General features: G+C 51.8%; 1 pseudogene across 1 annotated transcript; it reads right to left on the bottom strand.

Annotated features, from left to right (window-relative positions):
* Nucleotides 1-700: 700 nt before the first annotated feature.
* On the bottom strand, nucleotides 701-22572 carry LOC144263759 (class I histocompatibility antigen, F10 alpha chain-like; annotated as a pseudogene). The gene is made up of 7 exons (XR_013345846.1): nucleotides 22386-22572; nucleotides 16192-16455; nucleotides 9974-10249; nucleotides 8072-8345; nucleotides 5670-5771; nucleotides 5220-5252; nucleotides 701-912 (listed from the first exon to the last, which is right to left on the bottom strand). The product of XR_013345846.1 is annotated as a class I histocompatibility antigen, F10 alpha chain-like (transcript).
* Between the last annotated feature and the right edge of the window lie 318 nt (nucleotides 22573-22890).

Below are 22890 nucleotides of genomic sequence, written 5' to 3'. Positions count from 1 at the left end.
CCCACTGTCCTAGACTTGTGGGGACGATTTGCCTGTGGTCAGTAATTCACAAGACCCCACAGTTGCCTCCTTTTGGAACCCAACAGTGCTCGGTCATGACAATGGACAGTTGTCCTAGAGGCGGACAGTTAGGGCCTTACTCTCCACCTCTGCCTTAGATTAAGGGACTGGCCAGGTCCACTTAACCCAGGACTTGCTGCAGGCTGCTTGGATCTGCTTCCCAAGCTACTGACGTCAGCAGAATCCTACACTGCAGGGAGCCTCGGCCTGTCGGCCTCTAGCTCACTCCACATAAACGACAACCAAGTGGGGATACAGCACCTGTCTGAACAGGCAGTGACCCGGGAACCAGTCCCACCCACCGGTCGACGCCCTCACCGGCATTGTTCCAGACCCTTCCCTCCCCGAGTCTACGGACTGTTAGCTGGAATCTATGTAACCGAAGGACCCCAATCAGAGAGCTAAATCTCTGAGGTGTCCTGCCGCGGTCACCAATAGATGTAATCCCAAAATCTCTGTCAGGAATAATAAGGAGGTGACATTTTCAACAGGTCCGACTCCTACTAGCATCTATCAACTGGGAGCATTAGAAACCTCTGTGCCTCCCACCCATGTTGCACTGAAATAAAGGATAGAAAGAATATAACCTTAAACAGAAAGAAGATTTATTAAGGGAATTAAGAAGATTTATTAAGGGATAGATACAGCTGGGGGAAGATTCACAATGGGGAACACTACAAATACCTCCCCATATCTCTGCTCCTTGAGGTCTTCAAATCCTGATTTGAGGACTTCAATGGCTCAGACATAGGTGAGAGGTTTTGCGCAGGAGTGAGATTCTGTGGTTTCCTTTGTGCAGGAGGTCAGACTAGATGATCATGATGGTCCCTTCTGACCTCAATATCTATGAATCTATGAATTAAAAACAGGGAGATTATAGCAGGTCCTGCTGAAAGGTGAACTGTCAGGCTGGAGGGAGGTTACAAGTGGAGTTCCTTTGGGATCAAGGATCTACAACCTATTCTGAAGGACAATCGCTCAATCTCACAGATCTTGGGAGACAGGCCAGTCCTCGCTTACAGACAGCCCCCCAACCTGAAGCAAATACTCACCAGCAACCACACAACAAAAACAACTAACCCAGGAACCTATCCTTGCAACAAACCCATTGCCAACTCTGTCCACATATCTAGTCTAGGGACACCATCCTCGGACCTAATCACATCAGCCACACCATCAAATGTGCCCAAATACATTTGTTAGTCTCTAAGGTGCCAGAACTACTCCTCGTTTTGTTTTGGTTTTTTGCTGATACAGACTAACTCTGCTCCCACTCTGAACTAAATGATTGCATCTCTCCCCAAAATCGATCTAGAAGCACAAAGAACACCCTGGAGACCAGGCCTTTAAACGTTAGGAAACATCAGAGTTAAGGTGACATGTACATACTTTGCGCAGTGCTATTGTACATGTGTGTTATGATACAGACTCACAAGTGTGGCCTTGGGGTCAATTCCCTGCCCCCCACAGCATCAATTTCCTCCAGACTCCCAAGGGAAGTGGTGCTTCCTCCATCCCCTGATGAGATGCCTTTCTCGAGTCTGCTTTGGTCCAAAACTCGCTACTGCGCCATGCAGGAGGCCTGTGATGTGTAGGGGGGCCAGATGAGATGATCTAATAGTCTCTTCTGGCCTTCAAGTCTCCAAATCTCTGCAAAACCAAGTGCGGCACATTGAGCATCCTCTGATGGTTCCACGTGTGGCCTGCGTGAACCCTTGCACAACCACTGAGTGTGTGGGGGTGACCCAGGGGAAGCAGCTCAAACACGCACAGGAGCCGGCTCGGGGCAGGACATGAGCCCTGCAGGGCAGGGGTGGGGGTGGCAGTGACATCACAAGGGCCTTTTGCAGCACTCAGCTGATTGGTGAAAGGAGGTTGGGAGGCGGTGACCTCACAGAGAGTCCACGACAAGGGCCAGGGAGGACAGGCTGCAGGGCAGGGGGATCTCAGAGACCCCCGGGGCTTTGCTGCAGGGAGTCTCCTTCTTGAGGTGTCTCCCTGAGGACTGAGAGAGAATTCAGGGTCATGTATGTCTGATCTCTGCTGGGAGAGCAATACAGCGGTGCACAGACAATCCAGGAAGTTTTTGGAAACTGTAGGGGACAATTTCCTGGTGCAAGTGCTGGAGGAACCAACTAAGTGCTGAGCTCTTCTTGACCTGCTGCTCACAAACCGGGAAGAATTAGTAGGGGAAGCAAAAGTGGATGGGAACCTGGGAGGCAGTGACCATGAGATGGTCAAGTTCAGGATCCTGACACAAGGAAGAAAGGTAAGCAGCAGAATACGGACCCTTGACTTCAGAAAAGCAGACTTTGACTCCTTCTGGGAACTGATGGGCAGGATACCCTGGGAGAATAACATGAGGGGGAAAGGAGTCCAGGAGAGCTGGCTGTATTTTAAAGAATCCTTATTGAGGTTACAGGGACAAACCATCCCGATGTGTAGAAAGAATAGTAAATATGGCAGGCGACCAGCTTGGCTTAACAGTGAAATCCTTGCTGATCTTAAACACAAAAAAGAGGCTTACAAGAAGTGGAATATTGGACAAATGACCAGGGATGAGTATATAAATATTGCTCGGGCATGTAGGAATGAAATCAGGAAGGCTAAATCACACCTGGAGTTGCAGCTAGCGAGGGATGTTAAGAGTACCAAGAAGGGTTTCTTCAGGTATGTTGGCAATAAGAAGAAAGACAAGGAAATTGTGGGCCCCTTACTGAATGAGGGAGGCAATCTAGTGACAGAGGATGTGAAAAAAGCTAATGTACTAAATGCTTTTTTTGCCTCTGTCTTCACGAACAAGGTCAGCTCCCAGACTACTGCACTGGGCAGCACAGCATGGGGAGGAGGTGGCCAGCCCTCTGTGAAGGAAGAAGTGGTTCGGGACTATTTAGAAAAACTGGACGTGCACAAGTCCATGGGGCCGGATGCGTTGCATCCGAGATTGCTAAAGGAATTGGCGGATGTGATTGCAGAGCCATTGGCCATTATCTTTGAAAACTCATGGCGACCGGGGGAAGTCCCGGAAGACTGGAAAAAGGCTAATATAGTGGCAATCTTTTAAAAAGGGAAGAAGGAGGATCCTGGAAACTACAGGCCAGTCAGCCTCACCTCAATCCCCGGAAAAATCATGGAGCAGGTCCTCAAGGAATCAATTCTGAAGCACTTAGAGGAGAGGAAAGTGATCAGGAACAGTCAGCATGGATTCACAAAGGGCAAGTCATGCATGACTTATCTAATTGCCTTCTATGATGAGATAACTGGTTCTGTGGATGAAGGGAAAGCAGTGGACATGTTGTTCCTTGACTTTAGCAAAGCTTTTGACACGGTCTCCCGAAGTATTCTTGTCAGCAAATTAAAGAAGTATGGGCTGGATGGATGCACTACAAGGTGGGTAGAAAGTTGGCTAGATTGTCGGGCTCAACGGGTACTGATCAATGGCTCCATGTCCAGTTGGCAGCCGGTATCTAGCGGAGTGCCCCAAGGGTCGGTCCTGGGGCCGGTTTTGTTCAATATCTTCATAAATGATCTGGAGGATGGTGTGGATTGCACCCTCAGGAAGTTTGCGGATGACACTAAACTGGGAGGAGATGCTGGAGGGTAGGGATAGGATACAGAGGGACCTAGACAAATTGGAGGATTGGGCCAAAAGAAATCTGATGAGGTTCAACAAGGACAAGTGCAGAGTCCTGCACTTAGGACAGAAGAATCCAATGCACCGCTACAGACTAGGGACCGAATGGCTAGGCAGCAGTTCTGCAGAGAAGGACTTCAGAGTGACAGTGGACGAGAAGCTGGATATGAGTCAACAGTGTGCCCTTGTTGCCAAGAAGGCCAATGGCATTTTGGGGTGTATAATTAGGGGCATTGCCAGCAGATTGAGGGACGTTATCGTTCCCCTCTATTCGACACTGGTGAGGCCTCATCTGGAGTACTATGTCCAGTTTTGGGCCCCACACTACAAGAAGGATGTGGAGAAATTGGAAAACGTCCAGTGGAGGGCAACAAAATTGATTAGGAGTCTGGAACACATGACTTATGAGGAGAGGCTGAGGGAACTGGGATTGTTTAGTCTACGGAAGAGAAGAATGAGGGGGGAGTTGATAACTCCCTGAAAGGTGGATCCAAAGAGGATGGATCTAGACTATTCTCAGTGATAGCAGATGACAGAATGAGGAGTAATGGTCTCAAGTTGCAGTGGAGGAGATTTAGGTTGGATATTAGGAAAATCTTTTTCACTAGGAGGGTTGTGAAACACTGGAATGCGTTCCCTAGGGAGGTGGTGGAATCCCCTTCCTTGGAAGTTTTTAAGGTCAGGCTTGACAAAGCCCTGGCTGGGATGATTTAACTGGGGATTGGTCCTGCTTTTGAGCAGGGGGTTGGACTAGATGACCTCCTGAGGTCCCTTCCAACCCTGATAGTCTATGATTCTATGATTCTATGAAAACATTCTACAAATACATTAGAAGCAAGAGGAAGACCAAGGACAGGGCAGGCCCATTAGACTATGAGGAAGGAAAGACAATAACAGAACATGTGAAAATGGAAAAAGGGCTTAATGACTTTTTTGTTTCAGTTTTCACCCAAACGTGTCATAGCGATTGGATGTCTAACATAGTGAACACCAGTGAAATTGAGGTAGAATCTGAGGCTAAAATAGGGAAAGAACAAGTTAAAAATTATTTAGACAAGTTAGATGTCTTCAAGTCACCAAGGCCTGATGAAAAGCATCCTAGAATAGTCAAGGAACTGAAAGAGGAGATATCTGAGTCAATAGCTCTGAAAAGTCATGAAAGATGGGAGAGAGGACTGGAAGAGGTGGTTAAGCACTGGAATAAATTGCCTAGAGAGGTTGTGGAATCTCCCTCATTGGAGGGTTTTAAGAGCAGGTTACTCAGGGATGGTCTAGATAATACCTAGTCCCGCCATGAGTGCAGGGAACAAGACGAGGTGTCCTCTCAAGGTCCCTTCCGGTCCTACGATTCTATGGTACTAGAGCAATAGTTGGACATTTCCCTAAAATTCTCAGTGTAGACAAGGCCTATGAGTGGAAGCGAGGATCTCCTGTCAGTGGCTCCAGGCTAAAATCCACAAGCAAATACTGATGGCCGTTCAGAGATGGCCACTTGAAAAGAGGCGATGGGTCTCTTGTCACTTACCCTGAGCTACAGCATAGCCATCTCCCTTCTTCCCTGCAGAGAGAAGGCAAATTTCAGTGAATTCAGCTCCCAAGGCAGGAACCGACTCTGATCTGTGTCCACAGCTCCGAAACCGGGCCCCTGGCCCAGCACAGCCCCCTGGCGCTCAGTAATGGACTCAAGGTCCCAGGCGCTCACAATTGGCAGGAGAGAAAGACACAATGAGACAGTTTCCAAAGACCTCGGCGCACTGGGTGCTGAGCTCTTTGGAAATCCTAGCCCCATATAAACTGTAACCTGCACCCAGTTTCTGGGTCTGGCCCTCCAGCAGCTCCCATTGGGGGTCATTAGCTCAGTCCCGCAATGGGGCAGTTACACCGGACTGACACAGGCTCCTGAACTGCTGTTGCCCTTAGGCGGGTGTGCAGGGCCTGGCAAGTCCAGAGAATCCCCCCATCCCAGGCTCTTTACCTGGGCGTTTCTTTTTCCAGACGACTACTCCGATTATAACACCAATCAGGACAGCTGCAGTAATAACTCCAGCCACAGTGGGAATCAGATTGTTATTTGGTTCTGAAATGGAATGGAAAGAATGATCAATGGGGAAAAATCTCCTTCCCCCCCACCACTAAAATCCCCCTTTCATCCCACTGCAAGGATCTGTCAGTCAGCTCCCCAAGTTAGGGCTGAGTCCTGCAACCCTCCATCCCTTCCAGTGCATCCACCATGCATTGCACCCCACCATAGGAAGTCCTGGACACAGTCTCTACCACTTCCAGTCATAATAAATATTTAGCTCTTAAACTCAAAGACTTTTATAACGTTAACCAATCTTCAGAACTGTGGGAGAGCATGGATGTCAGTATCGTCCCTACACGGGAAAGGGGGAAGACTTGCTGAAGATCATACAGTGAGGCAGTGCAAGAGCCAGGAATCGACCCAGGAATCCTGACTTCCAGCCCCTCCTGCTCTAACCCACTAACCCCAGCTCCCCTTCCAGAGACAGAACCCAGGAGTCCTGGCTCCCAGACCTCCTGCTCTAACCTATGAGACCCCACTCCTCTTCTAAAGCCAAGGACAGAACCCAGGAGTCCTGGCTCCCAGCCCCTAACCCTCCTTGACCAGGCTGACTTTCATGACTAATGGAACATAGTCCCACTGTGGAAATCTGGTGCCAAACTGGAAACTGACTTCAAAGCTCTGGATTTCTCTGCCATGAATGGAGTTACAGACACAATGCGTGCTTTTTGAGGGGGCAGGAAGTGAAGAGGGGAAGACAGAAATATTAATACTGTTTTTGGTTTATATAAACCTGTTAAACCCCGTGTTCTGTACACACTTTCAGTTTCACTAATCAGCTTCTCCTGTTGTCTGAAAGAGCCGCATAATAATACAGCAAAAAGAAAAATATTTCGAAGAGAATAAGGAAATGTGGGTTATGACGCAAAAATTGGCAGGGGACGTGGTAGCAGGATTGTGATGTAAACCATCTGCTGACGAGAGTCCCGGTGCAGGCTGCCCTCTCAGAAATTGTTTGCACTTCCAAATCCTGCATTTTTCCACATCCCATTTAACCAAGCAAAAAGATGGCTGGAAGGCAGCTCCATGTGTAATAAATTCTTCCTAGACTTTCTTGTGCTAGGGGCATAGGAGTCTCTCCCCCGTGATGCAGGGCTCTAATCTGCCTCCTCGCTCCATTCCAAGGCCATACGTCCCTTCCAGCATCACTGCGCACAGAAACAAGCTGCTCCCAACATTAAACCTCCCTCTCTGGCCACATGGGCAAGAATGAAGGGCCCGTAGAGCCATGTTTCTGAGAACCTGCTGAATCAGAGGACCGGAAGGGACCTCGAGAGGTCATCTAGTCCCGTCCCCTGCACTCATGGCAGGACCACAAGTGCATGAAGTTGAGACCGATGTGGAAGTATATAAAGGGAATTTGGATGCAGGCCTCTGAAATGAACAGAAGTCAGGCTAACTCTAGCCTTAATAACGCAAGATTTGTAGAAGCGGGGATAGTGCAAAGCGAGTGGAAAAGAACTGTGAAAGAGGCTGTTGTGACCTTGTATTAGATAAGAATAGAACGTAGACTATAAGAGAAATTGAGCAAAATGAGATATCATGAAGGAATATGTATAAACAATATGCAGCTGTTGCTTATTATTGTCTGTAATAAAGGTATAAATACTTGCTCTAATTGTTTATCTGTAGAGAGACCTGCCTAGGTGTGGGAAACCCTGTGTCCTAGGGCACTCTCTCCCTCTGTGCAATTGCTTGAGATAATAAAGTGTATCTGACTTGCTGCACCCAACCTGAGAGTGAGAACTGTGTTTTTCTCTGACACCGGGCTGCAAGCTGAAGCAAGACCAATTCTGTCTGGAAATAAGGGGCAGATTTGAGCTTCCCCTGGGATGTGGTAAATTCTCCATCCCTTGGAGACTTTACATCTGGAATGGGCATCTCTTTCTGAAGGATGAGCTCTAGTTTGCTCACAGATGACCAGACTGGATGCTGGGGTCCCTGGTGTGATTCCCCCCTGCCCTGGGCTATGCAGGAGCTCAGAGCAGATGATTAGAATGGTCCCTTCAGGCCTTAATGTCCGATTACTAATCCTCTCCCTTCAGAGACAGTGTATTGCTGAGATGTATCGAACAGCCCCAGAGGCAGCAAACTGGAGAGCAAGGCATGAGCCCCAGGCACTGTGGGTCCCAACTCTAGCACAAGAACTTGACTGCAGAGGGACAGGGCCTCACAGACCCTGAGGAAATTCCAGCTTCAGCCTATAAATCCAAATGAGAATTTTTCAGGGGTTGAGTTTAATGGATTCCCCCTCTCCCACAAGGAGAAAAGAGACACACACACAAATGCCTTACCCCAGGAGACGGAGAGTGGCTCTGATAGGCTTTCATGCTCCACGTGACATGAATAATGGCCTTTGATCTTGGGATCAATCTCCATTGTCACCCAGGTCTGGTAGGTCCCGTCCCCACTGGGTAGGATGCCTTCAGAGTAGGTCTCGCTGTCTGCTCTCCCCATTTCTCAGCCAGGTCACGGTGATGTCCCGGGGGTAGAACCCACTGACCTTACAGGAGAGGGTGGTGAGGCCGTCATGAGATGACCTGTCGCTCACTCTAGCTGTTGGGCGCACTGGGAAAAAGAAGAAACTGAAGTTAGTTATTTTCAAGCTCTAATCCAGGCAGCCTTTGCTGGAGCTTTGCAGCATGAAATTCTGAGACCCCAGGAGTGGGAGAGGACGAAAGCCCATGAGATGGAATCCCTCTGATGAGAGAGAGCCACCATGTTAGAAGATTCCTGTGCCCAATTCACAGCATCAGCAACGGTGAACCACAAATCCAGGTCCCTGACCTGGCCTCTGCTCCCAACCACAGTGACACAAGTACTTTGAAAGGCTTCACTAAGCTCCAGATACAGGTGTCAATCATGTGCTAGGTTTGTGCCCATCTCCTCTCAGTCCCTGGATATGAAAGAGAGAAGAATCTTGCCCTGGCCAGGGAGCAAAAAAATGAACTAGATAAAATGACCAATTAAAGATGGAAAGGGCCCATTAAACAAAAAGTGACAGTGCTAAATTGCCCCTCAAATTAACTAATATTAATTGGCTAATTTCTTGTAGGTTGTTTCCAAATCTATTTACCCCAATTTTATGGATTTCAAATGCATTTACTCTTATGTTGAAAAATCAGTTTCCCAGCCTGTTGGCACTGAAATATACATTAGACTGCTGTGTATGGCTTTTACTTCTTGGCATTTGTAAAGATGGCAATTGTCAAGATAATGTTCTGCTGAGGTTCCTGAGAGAAATAAGTAACTAGTATGTTGCAAAAAACTGGGTACAAATTTCAAGTAACTTTGAACAGGAAGTGCAAACTGTTTGGGAAGGGAAAGATTAGGGTGTGTAATGATGCTAACTAATCTGGGAAATGTGTGTACATGGTAACACACAAGGTACATATGTGGGTAATAGCGAGTTAACATTTTGAAGCAGACTACGCTGCAACTGTCCTCCTGAGTCGGAGTGGTAAAGCATTTAACCTCTTCCCTTCTATGTTTGTGCTGATTAATCTTTTCTGAAAAAGCTTTGATAAATTTGAGTGTGATTATCAGATGTCTTATTGATAAAAGAATCAAGGAATAAGTAAGAGGGTGTTGCAGCAAAGGTAGGTCTTGAGGGGGAAAACTTTAAGGACAAGGGGTGCCTTCTTCCAGATTAGTATGGGGAGGGCAATTCCACATGTAGGGGATGGCATGGAAGAAAGCACATAAATGACTGTGGGAGAAGTTTGGACAAAGGCAACAAGAACAAAGCTACCGTCATTGGTGGAACACAGGGGCTGGGGGTAACACAAGAAAATATGATGGTGCAGACAGTGAATGAGGAAGAATTACATGGTGAATGAAGCTGGTGTCCAGAGAAGTGGTGGCTCTTCCATAATTAAGTAAAGTGCTCTAACATGCACACGCATTGGCAGATTGCCTTGATAACTATTGTGTCACACCAGGGGAAGAGCTAGAATGTGTGCTGCAAATTTGGGCTCATTTGATCAGCTTCTCTACAGTGAGCTGCTTTTAACATTTTCAATTTCTTATCTTTTTTTCCAGCAGCGCTGGCGGGGAAGGGGTTCTTTCCCCACCCATCCCTGGTGCAAGGTTCGCTGAATTGCCCCTTACTCCCCTGCTCCATTTTGGAACTGGGGCTGGGGAATGGAGATGTAACTTGTATTGACCTCTTGGGTGGGGCTTGTCCCCCATCTTACCTTTCCTCTGCAGAGTCTCCTTCCCGTACTCTAGAGAACTCCTTAGCCAGGGAATACATTTCTCCTCCAGGTAGCGTTTCCACCGCTGGTTGTCAAGTACTTCAGCATCCCATCTCCTCTTGGAGATCTGAGCCCCAATATCTGCTGCTACCCAAGTCATGGTCTCCTTATCGAAGGTAAGAAAGTCGCGTCCGTCATATGAATCCTGGTAAAACCCCCAAGTGGTGTTGTCTTCCCGGAGATCACAGCCGTATATCGTCTGGATAATGTGAAACCCTGAAACACAGCTGAGGGTCAGCAGCAGCCTCTCTCTGAAATCTCACCAAGACCCCATTGCAGGTAGACCACTGGGTCCTCCCCTTGCTACTGGGCCCTCCCTCCCCTGAGAAATGGGGTTCCCACTTATGCTGCTGGGTCCTACACCCTCCCAGCTCCTTTCAGGAGGGAAGCCAAACCCACAGGGGGCCCACGCTCCATCTGTTGGGTCTTTGTACACTAAAGACCCCTCACTATAGAGAGCTCACAACCTTCAAGGATCACCTCACTGCTGCTTGTTCTTGTATGTTCCCTGAGATTCCACCACCGCCCTAGGGAACGCATTCCAGTGTTTCACCACCCTCCTAGTGAAAAAGTTTTTCCTAATATCCAACCTAAACCTCCTCCACTGCAATTTGAGACCATTACTCCTTGTTCTGTCATCTGCCACCACTGAGAATAGTCTAGAACCATCCTCTTTGGAACCCCCTTTCAAGTAGTTGAAAGCAGCTATCAAATCCCCCCTCATTCTTCTCTTCCACAGACTAAACAATCCCAGTTCCCTCAGCCTCTCCTCATAAGTCATGTGTTCCAGTCCCCTAATCATTTTTGTTGCCCTCCGCTGGATGCTTTCCAATTTTTCCACATCCTTCTTGTAGTCTGGGGCCCAAAATTGGACAGAGGACTCCAGATGAGGCCTCACCAATGTCGAATAGAGGGGAACGATCACGTCCCTCGATCTGCTGGCAATGCCCCTACATATACATCCCAAAATGCCATTGGCCTTCTTGGCAACAAGGGCACACTGTTGACTCATATCCAGCTTCTCGTCTACTGTAACCCCTAGGTCCTTTTCTGCAGAACTGCTGCCGAGCCATTCGGTCCCTAGACTGTAGCGATGCATGGGATTCTTCCATCCTAAGTGCAGGACTCTGCACTTGTCCTTGTTGAACCTCATCAGATTTCTTTTGGCCCAATCCTCCAATTTGTCTAGGTCCCTCTGTATCGTATCCCTACCCTTCAGCGTATCTACCTCTCCTCCCAGTTTAGTGTCATCCGCAAACTTGCTGAGGGTGCAATCCACACCATCCTCCAGATCATTTATGAAGATATTGAACAAAACCGGCCCGAGGACCAATTTTCTATCCACCATATAGTCCATATTGCAGAGGTCTATCCCCTCCAGCTCTCTTCTGCTCTCTGAGGAGTCCCCCAGTTCTGGTAATCAGGGTCATTCTGGAGAAGAGAGAGAGTTCGGGGTGTCTATACTCCACTCTCTCCTGCTCTGGTTGTATTAATTTTGCAGGATCCTCAGGGTGACTTGGTCCCCCACCTCCTCCATTCACATTACCCGCATGTCCCTGTAGGGAAGGGGTACAGGAGATCTGTCCCCCACACTAACTTCTGCTCTGGTTTAATGACCTCACAGAATCCCCAGGGTCCCTCTGTTTCCCTGCCCCATCTTCCCCATGCCCCCAGCTCAATCTAGGAACGGCAAAGCACCAACTTCGGATGCTTGGCCTCTTTTTCACACGGCCACTGTCTCAAGGTGATTCCCTGTAAGGATCAGGCCATTGACGGCCTTTAGTTCAACTGGCCACCATTTTCCCACAGCCAGGCTAATCTTCACAACAACGGCCACCATCTCGCACACAACCAAGAGCAGACTCAGTTAATACAGCCACCCCCGGCCTGACAGGAGGCAGGGAGGGAGACTAGGGGGGAGGGAAGGGAGATGGGGACAGGAAGGAGAATTTAGGAGAGAGGGAGGGAGGCTGTGGTGAACAGAGAACACCGTGGGGATCACGAGGAAGACTGAAACGCGTGGGGAACGGATCAGACCCCTCGCTTGGCAAACAGGGCAGAATGTGGAGGCACAAAAATACCCCACACAGGGTCCCAAGTATTTACACCCCTCCCCCATCATGCATTAGATACACCGAGGTAAATGCCTAGATTTTCAGCAATCACTAGTGATTTTGGGTGCCCAACTGAGACCTTTTAAAGGGGCCTGATCAGAACATGGGGGCACCCGGCCGCTGAATCTCAGACACCCAAAAAATCACGAATCACGTTTGGAAAAACGTCGGCCAAGGGATTAAAATACCACTTGGGGTCACAGCCACAGGTGAGAGCCGAGCCCACTGAGCTGTGTCCCTGAACCATGCCCCAGGCTTGGGCAAAAACCGGTTACTAACCTTCCTGTGACGGCTGTTCTCAGAGCTGTGCTGCACACGTCCATTCCACGCTAGGTGTGCGGGCCCTGCACACAGTCGCCAGAAATTTCTCTCTCAGTGGTACCCGTCAGGTCGCCTCTCGTGCCCTCTGGTACCATGCGCTCATGGCGCAGTATAAGAGGACCAGTCGACCCCGCACCTTCTCAGTTCCTTGTTGCCAGCAACTCCAACAGAGGAGGAGGATGGTGGCTCGTGGAATGGACGTTTGCAACACGTCTCTAAGACCAAGAGTTACAGAATGGTTAGTAACCATTTTTTCTTCTTCAACTGCTTGCACACGTTCATGCCACGTTCGGTGACTCCCTTGCAGTACCGTAAGAGGTGGGCCAACCAAAGCCAGTGTCATCTCTAGCTTGCTGGGTGATGGCGTAGTTGGAAGAAAAAGTATGTCCTGACGCCCAGGTCGCTGCTTTACAAATGTCCTGGATCAAGCCTGGGCCATGAACACCACTGAGGAAGCTTGTGCTCTCATAGACTGGGCCACCAGGAAGGCGGGTGGTGGGACACCTGCCTGCTCGTACCACGTGTGAATACACAGTGTGATCCACAATGAAATTCTCTGAGCTGAAATGGGTGGGGCTTTCGTCCTATCAGCTACTGCCACAAAGAGCCGTGTGGATTTATGGATCGACTTTCTATATAGTCCTTTCTATACAGAACACTAGGATGCCCTGCCTAACATCCAAGAGTATGGAGATGTCTTTCCTCCCTATTCTTGTGCAGCTTCGAGAAGAAAATGGGCAGGAAAATAGCCTGATTACTATGAAACTCCAAGACTACCTTCGGGAGGAACAAGGGTGGGGGCAACCCTTGTCATTAAAGAACACTGTATACGGAGATTTTGACATAAGAGCTCTGATCTCCGAGACCCTCCTGACTGAGGTAATTGCTACCAGAAAGGCGACCTTCCAGGAACGATACAACAGAGGGCACAATGCCAGTGGCTCAAAGGGAGGCCCTGTGAGCTCTGACAGGACCATGTTTAAGTCCCCCAGGGGGATGGTGTCAGGGCTGATTCCCCACTCTGGCACTTCGAGTGCAGAAGGTGGGGGCCTGCAAGGACTCTAAAAATTAATACTGGCCACTCCAGGCTGGTAATGCTGCCACCACCCAAGTGAAAATCTGCCTTTTGCCAATCCAGAAAAACTCTCTTGGGAAGATTTTCTGGGGCCCCTCGGCTTTTCCACCCCTTCCTCGGGGAAGCCGAGAAAGGAAACAAAAGAAAAGGGGAACCCAGCTGTTGTATTGGCAGATTAAGATATGCACAACCTCCTCACCTCAAAAGACATAGAAATCCAATCATGTTCTTAAAAAAGGGAAATTTTATTAAAAAATAAAAAAGAAAGAAAACACGTTTGGAAAACTTAAGTTATTGCTAGATCTTAAAAGAGCAACCGCAAGGATTAATCACCGAGAGTAGCTTTCTTGGGGTCCAGCTTAAAGGTTACAACAAAACAAAAGCACCTGGGGTCAGCACAGAGGAGTCCACAAGCCATAAAAAGAGACAAGCCTAATTGCGTCTACCTGACCATTTCCTGTTCTACTTCCATATCTGTGGTTCCAAATGAGTAGTTTCTAGGTATGATCCAGATGACTTTTCATACCTGGCCCAGAGCTTTTTACAGCATGACTGCTGCCCTGTCCCTCTGCATCCGAGAGAACAAAAGACCCACACACGCAGCAGTCTTTCCCAATTTGAGAGGGTACAGCTTCCTTATTGGTTCCCCTGGTCAGGTGCCAACTCACTTGACGTTTACCTCTTAACCCTTCACAGGTAAGGCAATTAGGGTACAGCGGCTAAGGAGGATTCTAAGGCTAACTGAATGGTTGGGGAGTTACATAAGGGTGCTACCCACCCTCATTTATCACAGACGGGTTCCCAGATTCGCGGATAAAGCCTTTCAGGAAGTGAAGGGACATTTCATGTGAAAAAACTGACCACCCACCCACCCGCCTGGGGGTCGAATGCAGAGATGGCGGCTAGGTGCACCTCAACAGATGGAATCGCTAGATCTTGCTGTTCCCAGACTGTTCTGGAGAATCTGCTTCATCTGAGAGATGACTCAGCCGGTGAGAGGCAGGGGTGCCGGCACAGGGGGACCGAGGGGCCAGGGCCCCGCCACTTCAGCAGCAGGGGGAAGGGGGCAGAGCCTCAGGAGAAGAGCTGGAGCAGGGGCGGGGTAGCATCGGGGAAGAGGCGGAATCACAGTTTCAGCCCCGGGGGCCCCCCCACTCATAGAGAGGTTCTGGCACCCCCGTGAGAGGCCTTGCTGGGTCGACCAAATGGAGAAACGCTTCCACTCGGGGAGGTAAGTAGCTCTGGTAAATGGTTTCCTACTGACTAGCAAGACCTAGCAGACCTGCTCCGCACAGGCCAGTTCTGCAGGCTTCACCATGGAGCTGTCAGGCAGATGGAGCATCTGGCCGTGATCTTGCGAGATCAGGTCCAGAAGGGGAGGGAGCGGCATTGGAGTAGCTACTGACAGGTCTAGAAATAAGCCAGACTAGTGCTGACGTGGCCAGGCTGAGGCTATGAGAATAACCTTCGCCCCTGACCTCAGCAAGACCTTGTGCACAAAAGGAATGGGGGGGAAGGAGCAGAACAGGTGCTTTCTCCAAGGGAGTAAGATGGCATCTGTGAGCGATCCCGGGTTGCAGTCATGCAGACAGCAGAACTGCTGACATTTCCTGTTCTGTTTGGTCATGAACAGGTCTACGAGTGGAGTGACCTACCACTGGATACTGGCCCGTGCTATGTCGGGGCATAGGGACCATTCGCGGTGAGAAGAGCTGATCTGCCAGCTCGTTCTGGGCTCCCGAAAGGTGAGAAGCTTCAAGGTGGATCGAGTGCTTTATGCAGAACTCCCACAAGCAAATGGCCTCCTGACACAGGGGGGAGAAGAGCGGGCCGCTCTCTGCCTGTCGATGTAAAACATGGCTGCCATATTCTCTGTAAGAACTCACACCACCTTGCTTGCGATGGGGAGTAAGAACACCTGATGTGGTAGGCAGACCGCCCTGAGCTCTCTGATGTTTATCTGTAGCAAGAGTTCCTTGCTGGGACCACTGACCTTGTGTCCTGAGGTGCCTGAGATGGGCCCCCACCAAGCTTGGATGCATCTAACATTATGGATACTGAGGGTTGGGGCCTGACGAAGGGAACGCCCAAGCCTACCAACCAGGGATCTCTCCACTAGTCAAGAGGGGCAAGGACTGGGGTAGTCACTGTGAGCACCGAGTCCAAATGATGGCAGTTTGGCCGGTACACTGAGGCCAGCCAAGCCGGAAGGGGTCTGAGGTGCAACCTCGCATAATGCACCATGTATATGCACGCGGCCATGTGACCTGACAGCATGAGTGGGCGTTGACCTGTGATGACACTGACTGGAAGTGGGCTTCTGGGAGGAAGGCCCTGTCCTGGGTAGAATCGAGCACCGCTCCGATAAACTCTATCCTCTGAATTGGGATGAGTGTTGACTTCTGCTCGTTTATCAGCAGGCCCAGTGCTCGAAAGGTTGCTTGTACAAGGTGGATGCTGGCTTTTATCTTGGACTTGGACTGGCCCTTGACCAGCTAGTCATTGAGATACGGATACACCTGCACCCCTCACCTTCTCAGGAAGGCTGCCACTAGAACTATGCATTTCATAAACTCCCATTTGGCTGCCGATAGGCCCCCGCACCCCATGTCCCTGTGTCCCTAGGTCGGGTCGTGTCCCGCACTCACCCTCGCTCTGGTTGTAGAGCTGACTCAGGGTGTTCAGACTCGCTTTGAACCACTTCTGGTGGCGCTGTGCCCACCAGGTCCTCTCGTCCCAGAACTCCGGACCCTCGTTCTCCGCCATCCACGCTGGGCGAGGCTCCGCCCTCTGCGTCCCGCTGGTGTAGACGTAGGTGACCTGATCGTCCACGTACACAACACGGCTGTACCAGGGCAGCCCCGGGCCGGGCTCCGACACCACCGTGTCCAATACGCGCCTGGAGTGCAGGCCTGGGGGGGGGAATTGGGGGAGGGGAGAGTCAGACCCAACCAGACCCTGCCAGGGAGCCCCTGGCAATACCCAAGAGGCGGTGCCAGCCCTCAGGAGCGCTCCTGTGGGAGGGAGACCTGGGAAGGGGCTCACAGACCCGCCTGACCGGGGAGCAAGAGATGGTGGGGTAAAAGGAGAAAGGGAGGCAGGGCTGGAGGGGGAGTGAGGAGGGGAAGGGGTGGGGAGGTACAGGGCGGCTGGAGCATGTGTGAGGAGTAGGGGAGTATATTGGGGGTACAGGGAAGTGTGAAGAAGGAAAGGAGGCCCAGGAGGAGGGGCAGGGCAGTGCGGTGTGGGGAAATGGAAGGGGGTGTTATGGGAGAGGGTGGGGCAGGAGGACTGGGGGATGGGAGATGCAGGAGCTGAAGCTGGGGAAGGCAAGGTGGGCAGGGGGATGGTCCAAGCTACAGGTGGGAGCCAGAACACTGGCTGTGCACACAATTTATTATAACTTATTCAGAACATAAGAACGGCCAGACGGGGTCAGACCAAAGGTCCATCTAGCCCAGTATCCTGTCTACTGACAGTGGCCAATGCCAGGTGACCCAGAGGGAATGAGCAGAACAGGTCATCATCAAGTGATCCATCTCCTGTCACCCATTCCCAGCTTCTAGCAAACAGAGGTTAGGGACACCGTCCCCGCCCATCCTGGCTAATAGCCACTGACGGACCTGTCCCCCATGAATTCAGCTAGTTCTTTTTTGAATCATGTTATAGTCTTGAGCTTCATAACATCCTCTGGCAAGGAGTTCCACTGGTTGACTGTGTGCAGAAATACTTCCTTTTATTTGTTTTAGACCTGCTACCTATTAATTTCCTTGGGTGACCCCTAGTTCTTGTGTGACGGGAAGGGGTAAATAACACTTCAGTATTCACTTTCTCCATACCAGCCATGATGAAGACGATGATTTTGTCATGGATATTTTTAGTAAAAGTCACAGATAGGTCACGGGCTTCCGTGATCTTTTCTTTGATGCCCGTGACCTGTCCAGGACTTTTACTAAAATATCCATGGCAAAACGGGGTGCTCAGCTGCGTCACCCACACACCGCCTGCAGGGGCTAGGCAACTGCGGGCCACTCAGAGGTCCGGGGTCCCCCTGCTGCCCACTGCAACTGGGAGCGGTTGGTCCCCCCACAGCCCACGGAGCCCCCTCACCGCTCCTGGCTGCTACAGGTGGCAGGGGGACCCAACAGCTTCCGGCCGCCTCGGGCTGAAGTCACGGAGTTTGCTGGAAGTCAACGCATTTATTTGAGCATAAGGTTTTGTGTATGCATCTGACGAAGTGGGTTCCAGCCCACGAAAGCTTATGCCCAAATAAATTTGTTAGTTTTGAAGGTGCCACAGGGCTCCTCGCTGTTTTTGCTGAAACAGACAAACACGGCTACCCCTCTGAAACTGCACATTGAGTGCATGTTTTCAGAGAACTATCCGCAAAGACTCCAAGATCTCTCGAGTGGTAACAGCTAATTTAGACCCCGCCACTTTATATGTATAGTTGAGATTATGTTTTCCAATGTATATTACTTTGCATTTATCCACACTGAATTTCACTTTCCATTTTGTTGCCCAGTCAACCAGTTTTGTAAGACCATAGAATCATAGAAGATCAGGGTTGGAAGAGACCTCAGTAGGTCATCTAGTCCAACTCCCTGCTCAAAGGAGGACCAACCCCAACTAAATCATCCCAGCCAGGACTTTGTCAAGATGGGCCTTAAAAATCTCTAAGGATGGAGATTCCACCAGCTCCCCAGGTAACCCGTTCCAGTGCTTCACCACCCTCCTAGTGAAATAGTATTTCCTAATATCCAACCTAGATATCCCCCACCACAACTTGAGACCATTGCTCCTTGTTCTGTCATCTGCTACCACTAAGACCAGTCGAGCTCCATCCTCTGTGGTACCCCGCGTCAGGTAGTTGGGGCTGCTATCAAATCCCCCCTCACCCGTCTCTTCTGCACACTAAATAAAACTGGTTCCCTCAGCATCTCCTCAGAAGTCATGTGCTCCAGCCCCCTAATCATTTTCATTGCCCTCCAACGGAGTCTTTCTAACTTGTCCATATCCCTTCTGCAGTGGGGGGCCCAAAACTGGAAGCAATACTCCAGATGTGGCCTCACCAGTGCCGAATAGAGGGGAATAATCACTTCCCTCGATCCGCTGGCAATGCTCCTACTAATGCAGCCCAATATGCAGTTAGCCTTCTTGGCAACAAAGGCACACTGCTGACTCATCTCCAGCTTCTCGTCCACTGCAATCTCCTTTGTAACGCTTCACAGTCTGCTTTGGTCTTCACTTCTTCATGCTGTGGCTGCACACCAGGTCCCCTGTAGGGATCGGGCCCCTTGTCGTGCCAGTCACTTCACAGGCCCTGCCCCACAGAGTTCACAGGCTGATCCCCCGGCCCCACAGATCCACAGGCAGGATCAGGGCCAAAGGGGATGGGGAAGGACGACAGCTCCCAAAGCGCCTGATGATGCAGAGACTGAATCCCTGATCCCTTCACCCATGTGAGTGTCCCACTGACGTCAGACACGGCTCTGGGGAGTTATGCACACGTCTGGGGGGGGGCATCAGGACCTGGGGAGGCGGGGGGACAGGCTGACGCAGGCTGGTAACTTATTTGATCCCGTTAGTTTCTCAGTGTCTCAGGGGTTATTTAGTTTCAGATCCTGCAGACTCGCAGTGTGGACCCTCACTCACTCTCACAGCCCCCTGGAGCCTTCCCTCACCTCAGTAACGTGACACACAGCATCTGCAGGATCGGGGCCTTGTTCCAGAGTTCCTAATGGCCAATTACAGACCAGAGCCCCCCCACCCCCGTGCTGGGCACCAGACACACACAACAGGGACAGCCCTGACCTGGCTTATGTATGAGCTGAAGAACAGACGGATCTAACGGGGACAGAGCTCTCCCCTTTTCTTCCCCTCAGCTCCTCCGGCTGCCAAACGCCCTGCGTCCCTCCTGCCAGCACCAGCCACTGTCCATTTCACTCCCCTTCAGTCACAATCAGATGCCGGATCCGGCGAGCAGGGCTGCTGACGCTGCTCCTCCCTAGCTAACTAATTAAATAGTCAGTGGAGCAGAGGGACTGGACCCGGGATCTCTCACCTCCCAGGTGAGGGCTCCAAACACCTGGCTACGCACAGAGCTGTTCTCACGCCCCTGCTCTCTGGTCCAGTTCTAGTTCTCCCCAAAGAAATGGCTCCCACAGAAGCGATGGAGGGGGCCCCAAAGCAGAGTGCCCCACAGCTCAGGGGCTAGGGCACCCTGTGAGGTGCCAGAGGCCTGCTCAAATCCAGTCTCCCCCGCAGGCAGAGGGGGCCTGGAACCAGGAGTCTCCCACCCCCCAGGTGATGCCCAAACCACTCGGCTCCTCCCACACTGTTGTGTGATCTCATGTGAGAGTCCGATCCAGCAAGCGGCCTGAGCACACCCACCGCATCGGGCCCCCAGACGAGTTAGGTGGAGGACACCTGTCGTCCCTCGGTCCATGCATCGCACTGGGGCTCAGGCGTCCGGGGTCCTAGCAGGAAGCTGCAGGGTGCAGGCCCAGAGGCAGGAACACAGATCCCGAGAACTGTTACTGCACGAACAAAGGTGCCAAGTGTGTTCAGGCACCTACAGGGCTCGGCAGCAGCCAGGGGGAACTCTGTGAACCCCAGAGGGGCCTGATTCTGGGATTTAGGCACCTTAGCCCCTTTACGACTCTAGCCCTTGGACACTGCAGTGACGGGAGTGACAGCCACAGCATGGATCAGAGTCTGATCCCGCTCCTGCCTCTCAGAGACCTGGCTCCCTGCCTCTGACACTGCCCTGCAGCGGCCTCTGCTCCCCACTCGCCTGCTGCTTCCAGCCCCTCCCTCTCCCCTCCTCACTCCATCTCTTCTTTTACAGGGCCCTGCACCTAACTTCTCTCCTTTCTTCTCTCCACACTGCTGTTGTCGACCATCCATCCCGCTCCTCCCCTCAGTCACCCTCTGTGATCCCCACCCCGGCTCTCCCTTCCTTTCCCCAGCTTCCCACACTCATCCTCCATAACTTCGGCTTCCAATATGGCCCATCTGACCCTCTGCTCTTTATCTCCTCCCCTCCCCTCCGCATTCACCTGGCCGCCCTGGGTCAGCTCCCCCACTCTCCGAAAGGGCCATGCACTGGACTTGGGTTCACCAAGCCCTGCTCTGAGCTCTCCGGTGTCGATTTGCCTTTTTCGACCATCCCTTGGTTTCTCAGCATCACCCACCGATCACCTCTCCCCTTGATTTGTAATGTGTGTGCCTCAGTTTCCCCTATGAGCTGCATGGTTAAAGAGGTGGGGGAAAAGGTTGTTTACTCTGCAGAGATCCAGGTGTGACTGACGCTTGGCTGTCTGGGGTCTGGGCCCCATGCCTATGGGGACTGCCTGGACATTCGGAACCTAGCGACTAATGAGACCCATCCTCTGCAGGAAGGCCAGTTGTGACCAGTAGGAAAACAAAGGGCTGAGGAGGCGGCCAGGGGACAGTGTTTGCCAAGAACAAGAACAAAGGACGGGGCAGGTGGAGGCCCTTGGGGTTAAGTGTGGGTTTTTGGAAGGAGGAGAAGCTTTGTTGACAAAACGATCACCCCTCCTTGGGAGTGGTTTTATTTTGTCAGCGGGAGAACTCTCTCCTGCCGACAAAGAGTGGCGACACCAAGTGCCTTACAGCTGTCAGGTGAGCAGTGTAGACGTAGCCCAAGTGGTGATTTAGGCTAAGTCTACACTAGACAGTTCCAAGTGCTGCCCGCAGGAGCGTTCCCACGGCAGTGCTTTGACATGACCGTGTGGGCACCCGCAAGCACTGGGAAGAGAGCTCTCCCAGCGCTCCTGGCAAACCAGGCCGACTAGAAGAATAGCTCCGAGCACTGGAAGCCTGTCTACACTGGCGCTTTACAGCGCTCTAACTTGCTGCACTGTGAATTGCCAGTGTAGACAAGCCCTTAGCTATGATGCTTTCAAATTGTGTAGAAATGGTACAAACACTGCATGTAGAGCCCATGTTTATTCCACCTGTTTAAACTTCATTGTTAACACCTTGGCCTTCTCTACACACATTCACACCAGTTTACATTAAGGTGTGAGTTAAACTGGTTTAGTTAAATCAGTGCAAGAGGCCCTGTGGACACTCCTTTTCCAGTTTAAGAATGGCTTTTTTCTGTTTACCTTAAGTCAGCTCCAAACTCTCCCCTTGCCCTGGGCTCACCGCCAGAGACCAGACACGTCCCCTCCCTAAGCTGACACCTCTAATTAGACTTGTCTCCATTACAGACACATCCCATCACTGACCCTGGGGTCGGACTGGTGCTGACAGTGCCCAGCTGGACGGAGCCAAGGACAAGCCGCACTCAGGAGCCCCAGGCCCTGGGGGGAAACCCGGCGTGAAGAACCGTCCGGGAGCCATTAAAGTTCCGAGAGACCCGAGAAGCCTTTTTCCTTCATTTCATCCTGGTCTCTCTGGGGGGTCAGTTTACTCCAGCCACTAACCCTCAGCCCGGCTCTGCCCACAGGACTCGGCCGCCCAGCCCGGAGACGCGGGCAGGGACCCAGCCTGGGCAGCGCCTGGCCCCGGGGATGCCCCGCAGCCCGGGAGCCGCACGGGGCCGCGAGGGGCTCGTCGGCGGGTGCAGCACCCATGGGTCACCGCTCGGGTCAGGGGCGCTCAGCCCCCCACAGCACATTGTCCCCGCAGCCCCCGGCAGCGCCGGGCACAAGGGGGCCAGGACCCCCCCCCCGTCACTATAGCAACGTCACTGATCCCTGTCAGCGACTGCTCAGTGCCGGGGGGGGTGCGGGGGGGGTCTCAGAACCGTCCCCCCGGCACCCAGCTCCCCCCAGCCCGGCTGCCCCCGTCCTGCCCCCCCGATGCTCACGGGATCGGGCCCCCGGCAGGGCTGCAGCCCCCAGCAGCGGCAGCAGGAGGCGCAGCGCCAGCGCCAGGCCCGGACCCCCCGCAGCGCGGCCGGACGCGGCCCCGAGATTGGAGAACGCTGCGGGGGGCGGAGCCAGCTCCTGCCCCGGGAGCCTCCGGCCTGCAGGGATTGGCTGCGGACGGGGCATCCCACCAATTGCGACGCGGAGACCTCACAGAGAGTCCACGACAACGGCCAGGGAGGACAGGCTGCAGGGCAGGGGGATCTCAGAGACCCCCGGGGCTTTGCTGCAGGGAGTCTCCTTCTTGAGGTGTCTCCTTGAGGACTGAGAGAGAATTCAGGGTCTCGTATGTGAGCGCGAGGTGGAGCCTCTCTGGAGTTTTCTCCTTTCCCACTGCTCATTGAGCGAGAAGACAGACGTCCCTGTGGAGAAGGGAAGAGCCCCAGAGAGGTTTGGTACCGAGGCAGCCTGATCCACCCGGTGCTGGCCAAATTCTCGACACGG

The sequence above is a fragment of the Eretmochelys imbricata genome, chromosome 4 (assembly GCF_965152235.1).
Source record: "Eretmochelys imbricata isolate rEreImb1 chromosome 4, rEreImb1.hap1, whole genome shotgun sequence".
Lineage (NCBI taxonomy): Eukaryota > Metazoa > Chordata > Testudines > Cheloniidae > Eretmochelys > Eretmochelys imbricata.
The sequence above is the reverse complement of the archived record's forward strand: the minus strand, read 5'-3'. Positions and strand labels throughout refer to the sequence as shown.